Here is a 7437-nt window from a genome sequence, read left to right as displayed (position 1 = left end):
GCAATGTATTACAAATTTGAAAAATAAATTACTTTCGATCCGAGTGTTCAAATCAAATTTCATGTTCACCGTTATGCTCCTCGTAACAAGGTCTTCAAAACTAGATCCAATATTGACGTATTCCTACATTTGTTTAAAAAAATCAACTTTGTCACATGACTTTGTGGTACAAATATGTTTTTTCATGTTGGCCCCATAAGCTAAGAATTGCTTGGACTAAAAGCTCAAGCGAACTTTTAGTATATAGTTGAATGCATCTCATTAAAATGGTCTTTAAAATCCGCATTTTCAAGTTTTCGAAGGGCGACGGTATTTTCTTTAAATGTGTTATGGAAATCAAATTTGCGCTACAAACATATTTTTCCACCAGAAATTGATAACCCCACCATACGTTGTGAGTAGTCAAGGGTAAAAGGCAAATGTCTTTGTATATAGATGTTTGCATATCGTAAAATTGCTTCCGTACAATTTTCAGAGAACATACTAGTTTCACAAATGCAAATTAGTATGAAGAATAAATTTTTTATTAGAAACCTGGTTTTTCATCACACTCATTTTCATGTCATCCTTTTCCTCCGTGAATGTAGCTGCTTGCATATAACTAAAACTGTCTCTCTGAACTTTATAGAGTATGCACTAGTTTCTTCAAAGCAATGTAGAAGGAAACACAAAAAATGTAATAGAAACATGTGGGGCCTAATTTTAAATAATTATTGACTTAATTGTTTGTATTCATCCGATCATAAGTTGTACTAAATCAGCGATAATTAATATGGATCGTGGGAGTACTAGAAAAGCATGTTCATATCAACAACTTATTGCAAGAAGTTGCTTTTCTGAAATACACATCCATGTGTGATTTAGTTTTGAATTTCTCATTGCAAGAAACACATATATGAGAATGTATTTATCATTTGGCCAATTGGCCTAAGAGCGATGCAATTTTTAGTTTTTGGGATAGCTTTTGCATGGTGCTGTCGTAATTTAATTTGGATATTTCTATGTGTTGCCTACTCACTCGTATATTCTTGCATGTCTTTATAAACCAAAAACATGGCGATGAACGACCGTGCTTGTATCCGATTTTAACTTTTAATTTTTTATTAACAGTATAATAAACTTGTACCATTCTGCTTTTTTTAGGGGTACTTGTACTGAACCTAGCAAGTTCTCGTGCGGCCCATGGGCCATGGTGTCTGAGGATCACCACCATAGCGGCGGATCGAGGAGGAGAGAGGTAGGTCTTCCCACTCGAAAAATAAGGAGGAGAAAGCGACGATGAGCCGGCGGTTTCTGTACATGGTGCTCCAGGACGGCAGGGTACCGGGTGCCCGCTCGTACACGCTGCACCGCATCGACCCGTCGCTCCTTTTCTACCCCAAGGATTCACCGGAGCGCGCGGCAGCGGCAGCAGCCTCGGGCGCGACGGCGACAACCATGGAGGCGGCGGCGGCCGCGGCGGCAGCGGCGAGGGCGAGGGAGAGGGCGATGTGGCGAGAGCCGGAGATTGCTGGGGAGAAGGCTCTACTGGAGCGCCCCGTCATGACCTTCCCATCTCCCTACGTGTATATGGACTTCGCGCTCACCGGCCGCCGCAAGGACCAGATCGTCGCCTCGGAGCGCCGCGATTTCCAGTACAGGTTCGAAGTTCGGACCCCGGGCCGCGCCGTCCTCTACGACGACGCCTCGCAGTCCGTCCGCGACCTCACATCGCCCGAGCGCGAGGACGTGCCGCTCGCCGCCGGCGAGGACGAGACGCCCGTCCGGGGGTTAATCCGTGAGCCCGCGTGCCGGCACGACTGGCACTGGTACACCTACCCGCCGTCGCCGCCTCCCTACCAGAGCGGCGACGCGTACGGCGCCTACGCGGCGCCGGTCGACGGTTGGCACATCTGGGCATCCGCGCGCGGCCACGGGACCTACTCCATGCACACGGTGACCGGCGAGTGGAGCAAGCTCACCGACCGGGCGCTGCCGTTCCAAGGGCGCGCCGCGTGCGCCCCGGAGCACGGCCTCTGGTTCGGCTTCCCGGCCGTGGACAGCAGCCTCCTCGCCGCGTGGGACCTGCACGCCTCCGGGGGCAGCGCCGCCGCCGCGCCCGTCGAGGCGCGCGGCGTGTGGGAGAGCTTCAGGGTGCCCCGCAGGAGCTGGAATCTTAAGTCGCACCTCGTGCACCTGGGCGATGGCGGTCGGTTCTGCGTCGCCAGGCTATTTCGGAATGACATATCGTGGTCAGAGAGGTTCAAGCTCGCCGTGCTCACCGGCGTGGAGGTGGAGCGATGCGACGGCGGGGAGCTCTCATGATCAAGCACAGGTCGTTCAAATATAGGTTTGACGACGAGAAATATCCCCATCTTGTTCTTTAAGGTGGGTGATGACTACACGCGTGCATCATTATTCCCTGGGAAAGAAAGTAAAATCATTTTATTTTGTTTGTACGTGCCACTTGCATTAATTTGTACTCCTACCATTGTCGTTGTATAACGAAATAAAACTAAATTCATCTTAATTAGTTCACTAGCAAAAGGGTCTTTGCATTGCAACGGAAAAAACATTCATAATCTTCAATGACACTGACCACATTTTGGTGCATCATTGAGATAAATCATCACTTTCAATTTCGTGAAATCATTGGAAAAAATTGAAATCATAAACATTTTCTTAAGATCATGAACATTTTTAAAATTCGTGAACATGTTTACAAATTTTTGATTATTTTTTAAAAATAAGAACATTTTTTGAATTCATGAACAATTTATAATATTTGCAAAAAATTTCTCTAAATTGTGAACACTTTTTAAAAAAATCATTATTCGGCGAACATTTCTGAATTGATGAATATTTTTATGGAAATTGGTGGAACTATTTTTAAAATTCACGAACATTTTTTCGATTTAATGGACATTTATTGAATCAGAGAACATTTTAGGAATGAATAAAGTATTTTGTAAATCACGGACAGTTTTTGAATTTTATGATATTTACCCATTCATGAACATTTTTTGAATTGGTGAAATTTTGTTCAATTTCATAAATATATTATAATAAATATACTTTTTAAAAAATCATTAACATTTGTTGATTTTCCAAACATTTGTTTTCAAATTTTTGAACATTTTATGAATAAGAAAATACTTTTTACTAAATCACAGACATTTATTGAATCTGCAAACATTTTATGATTTACTAAACTTTATTTAAAAATTCTCCTTTTTTCTAATGTTTGGAACTTTTTTGAAGTCCCAAATTATTTAAAATAGAAAAAAAGAAACGAAATTTTAAAAACAGGCCGCCCAGACTTGGGCCGGCCAAAACAGGCATTCTGCGTCCTCTCCCAGCGCGCAGGGCGTGGTATAGGAGGTCCTCACAGCATGGGCCGGCCCAGGCGGGGGATTCCCCGCTGTAAAACATTTTTTTTATCACTTATAGGTGGCATTGGTGGGTAATATTTTGCAACTTAAGCAATAGCCCCTTTATTATTAGGTATAGATTCATATATTTTTGCCGATTAACCAATTTCTTCACGTTGGGTGGATCTTAATCAGATATCGCACCCTCATGAATTTATTTTGAATTAGCAAACATGCCCGTGCATTGCAACGGGATAGTAAATAATTTTTTTATCCGAGCCACTGTTCTCATTTCGATTCAATTTTGGTTCTGACTTGTAATATTGATGGCGTGCACCTACGGCCAGAGTCAGATAGCAATCGGCCGGTGCCGTTCAACACTAAGGAGGCCGAGTATATAAACTAAGTCTATTGAAGAAAGTTTATATGTGCCACCGTCTCATGCAGCGGATAAAACATAAATTAAGAACCTATGTATCCGTTTAAATATTAATCGTTCATGACTATCACAAGAATTGTTTGGATTTTTTCGATGTTCATGAATTTTATAAGTGTATGTATATGGCTATATGATATAAACATTACTTGTGTACTCACTATAAAAAGAAAATTGTGTAGTCCGTTGGTAAGTACGCGTGTGGATTTCGCCCATAAAAACATGTATGTAGGGTCTTCGATCATCGGACATGTACCAAAGAGAGAAGCTGGCGGAAGCACAACATGCCTACGAATTGTAATTGATTCATTGTAATCATTTCCCTCACTCACTCCTTGCCAAGCAACACAGAGCAATGTGTGTGACATGTTCATTTGCAATACGAGTCGACGTAGGTACGAAGGAATGACGGATCATGCGCCATTGATTTAGGTTCCACCCTAAATAGCAATTTTTTAATAGTTTATAGATAAAAGTAATATCATATTTAGATTTTACACATTTTTTAATCAAATTTCATATATAACATGTTGAAATTGAAGTTAGGGTTTAAAAGATATTATTAGTTTGAGAAATAATTATTCCAGATGGACTGCGGGTTGATTAACACAAATATTAAGGGGGTTTATGTCAAAATTCAGAAAACATTTCGTCGTGACTTGAATTTGAACTTCGGGTTGATTAGTATAAAAGTCAAGGGTTTTTATGTAAAGTGAGAAAAATAAGTCGTCCTGACTTAAAGATGGACTGCGGGTCAAACTATGAGGTTTTTTGCAAAAAGGCGTGACGGGCAAACAGAAGTGATACGTGCTTTATTATCAGGTAGAAATTGAAACCTTTCGGCTCAACTTTATCCTATCTATATACCAATAATAAACTCATTAGTGATTCTGCCCGTCCGTCCTAAAATTACTCCCTGAAATTGTCACAAATTACCCACTACGCCGAAGATAGCAATTGGATTTGATTTTTTTTCTCGAGTAATGGTGCTTATAGTGTGATACCCTCGTCACTATCACAAGTACACATGCATCATAGTGGCTGAGACTTCAGTCTTTCTCATGCAAGACCGGGGTTTGATCCCTGGTTCTTCTACCATTATTTTTCTCTTTTTCTCTCTTATATATCAAGCGCCCCTCATCCTCCCCTCGCCTTCATGGGTCAGCCCTTTTTGCAGGGCGTGACGCTCCCTGTTTTTCTCTTTTTATGTTTTGCTTTTTTTTCTCATTTCTGTTTTTATTCTCTTGTTTTAATTAATTTAGGATTTTCAAAAAAAATCCAAATTTAAAAAATTTATGAGTTTTTTAAAATCGAAAAATCATAAAATGTTTGTGAATTTAAAAATGTTCAGGAAATCATAAAATGTTCGTGAATTTAAACTATTCGCATATTACAAAAGAAATCATGACTTCAAACAAAATGTTTGTGAAATAAAAAATATTCAAGATTTTAAAAATATGATCGTGTATTCTTCATTGTATTCTTGCCTAAACAATCTCCATCTTCTGTGCTTCTGTCCATATACATTGTCTTCTCCACTATGACTAACTTACAAGACGACACTACGGGGTTGGGGACGTTGCTGCTGTTTCGCGGGAAGGGAGTTTATCTATCAATGAATACCACCGCGAATTGAAGCCGTGACCGCCAAACCAAGGCTTAGCCTTCCTAGCCAATCCCATTTTGCAAGGGAGATCATGAAGATTGTCGAGCGAGCGTGCGACTGGCTTAAGGACGCCCACCTACAAAAGCTTCTGGAGCAGGTCTATGGCAGGGGCCCCTGTCATAGGCCCCGAGCATGGGCGAAAGGCTTATCGGGTTGCTATTCATGAGGATCCTTGAAGATGAAGTTGGCAGGGGCATGCAGAGTGAGTTCCTACAATGTTGCTCAAAACTCAAGCCATGGAGAACCTCGAGCAAGTATGACTAGTGGACAGAATCGAAGGCCTTAAAGTTGTCCAATCCGAGGAAAGGCCCAGAGTGTTCGACCGATGTAGCTGCTTGATGAGGTTCTGGACAAACATGAATTTGTCATAAATGCAACACTTCTTCATAAAGGTACTCTGTCAGATCGAGACTAGGGTAGGCAAGACCTAAGCCAACCTATTCTCCATTTGCGAATATTCGGTGAAAACTAGTCGACCTTTCATCACAAATTGAAGCAGAGACTGTTAAGTTGAAAATCCATTTGCAGATCCTGTTGTTGAGGTAGAACTAGCTTCACCAAAAAATCAGACTAACCCTAAAAGGGAGTAAGTTCGTTCCATTTCTGCTATCCATGACTACTTTGGTGCGATGAGTGGGGCTGGTTGCTGATCTGGCGAGGTTTGAGATTTTCCTAATCGAATGTGCTAACATCGAATAGAATGATGTTTCTCTCGGCTTTCTTGACAAAGATCACTTCATTGCTGAGTTGGTGTCTATACCTCCCTCTGCACTTCTGTCCCTTCATCGAATGGAGCTAAAATCCATCTTCGATAAGATCTCGACTAGGTTTTGGCTGGGTGGAAAGGGGAAAATCTATTGCTCCCTTGGAGAATCATCATCGCTAAATATGTCCACACTGGCAACTATGATATATCACCTCATGGCGCTTCATTTTCCTAAATGGGCCTTAAATAAGTTGGACAGGATCATGCGTAATATCTACCAGTGGGACGACTGTGAGAAGTTACGGTGGGCCATTCTATTATGAGCTGGAAAACCATGTGTCATCCAAAGATGCTTGCTGCCCTCGGTATTGCCAACATGGACATATTTGGTAGGGCATTGTGCTTCTGATGGCCTTGGCCGCAGTGGACTGACCTCAACCACCCATGGGTGGGCTCATAGCTCCCATGTGAACATACAAATATGGATCTTTTTCGGGCTTCTGCAATCATAACCACCGACAATGGCGACATGGCTTTATTCTAGCATGATAATTGGAGTGATCATGAGCAAGTTAAGCATGTGTGGCCAAAACTTTTCAAGATTGCTACTGGAAAGAATTGATTTGTTTAGAAGGAGTTTGACAACAACAACTGGATCTGTGTGATCGCATGCATTACCATCATGGTGCAACTGGGTGACTTTGTTCACATGTTGGGATGGATTCAACATACCCAACTCATCTCGGACCAGCATGCCTCCATTGGCTGGAAACTAACCACTTCTGGAATGTACTCCTCGACCTTGGCTTACGCGACAGAATTCCATGGCTCCCACTCAAACTTCGACTCTTCCAAGATCTGGTCCGCCCATGTTGACCGAAAGTGCAAAATTTTCTCCTTGTTGGTGCTGCACGAAAGGATTCTCACTACTGACATGCTCGCCGTGTAGGGATGGCCTCTTGACCAATGGCGGAGCTTGAGCCAAAATCGTGGAGGGGCCAAACATAAGTACTTTGGGGTGAATTTTAGTGGATAAATAGGCCTAATACTAAGGGATATACATAAATTTTGTTGTGAGCTGGGGGCCATGGGCGAGGTTGGTCCCAATGAAGCTCTGCCACTATTCATGCCCCTCGTTGTTAGCTTTGCCTCCAGGCCTCAAAGACTGTGACCAACCTTCGATGTGATTGCTCATTTGGACGGTCGCAAATCTGAGGCATGTTTCCTGAAGCGGGGAGCATAACATGACTACTCTAACAATCATGGACCCTGGGCATTG

This window comes from Triticum dicoccoides, chromosome 6B, assembly GCF_002162155.2.
Source record: "Triticum dicoccoides isolate Atlit2015 ecotype Zavitan chromosome 6B, WEW_v2.0, whole genome shotgun sequence".
Classification (NCBI taxonomy): domain Eukaryota; kingdom Viridiplantae; phylum Streptophyta; class Magnoliopsida; order Poales; family Poaceae; genus Triticum; species Triticum dicoccoides.
Note: the sequence above shows the minus strand (reverse complement) of the source record.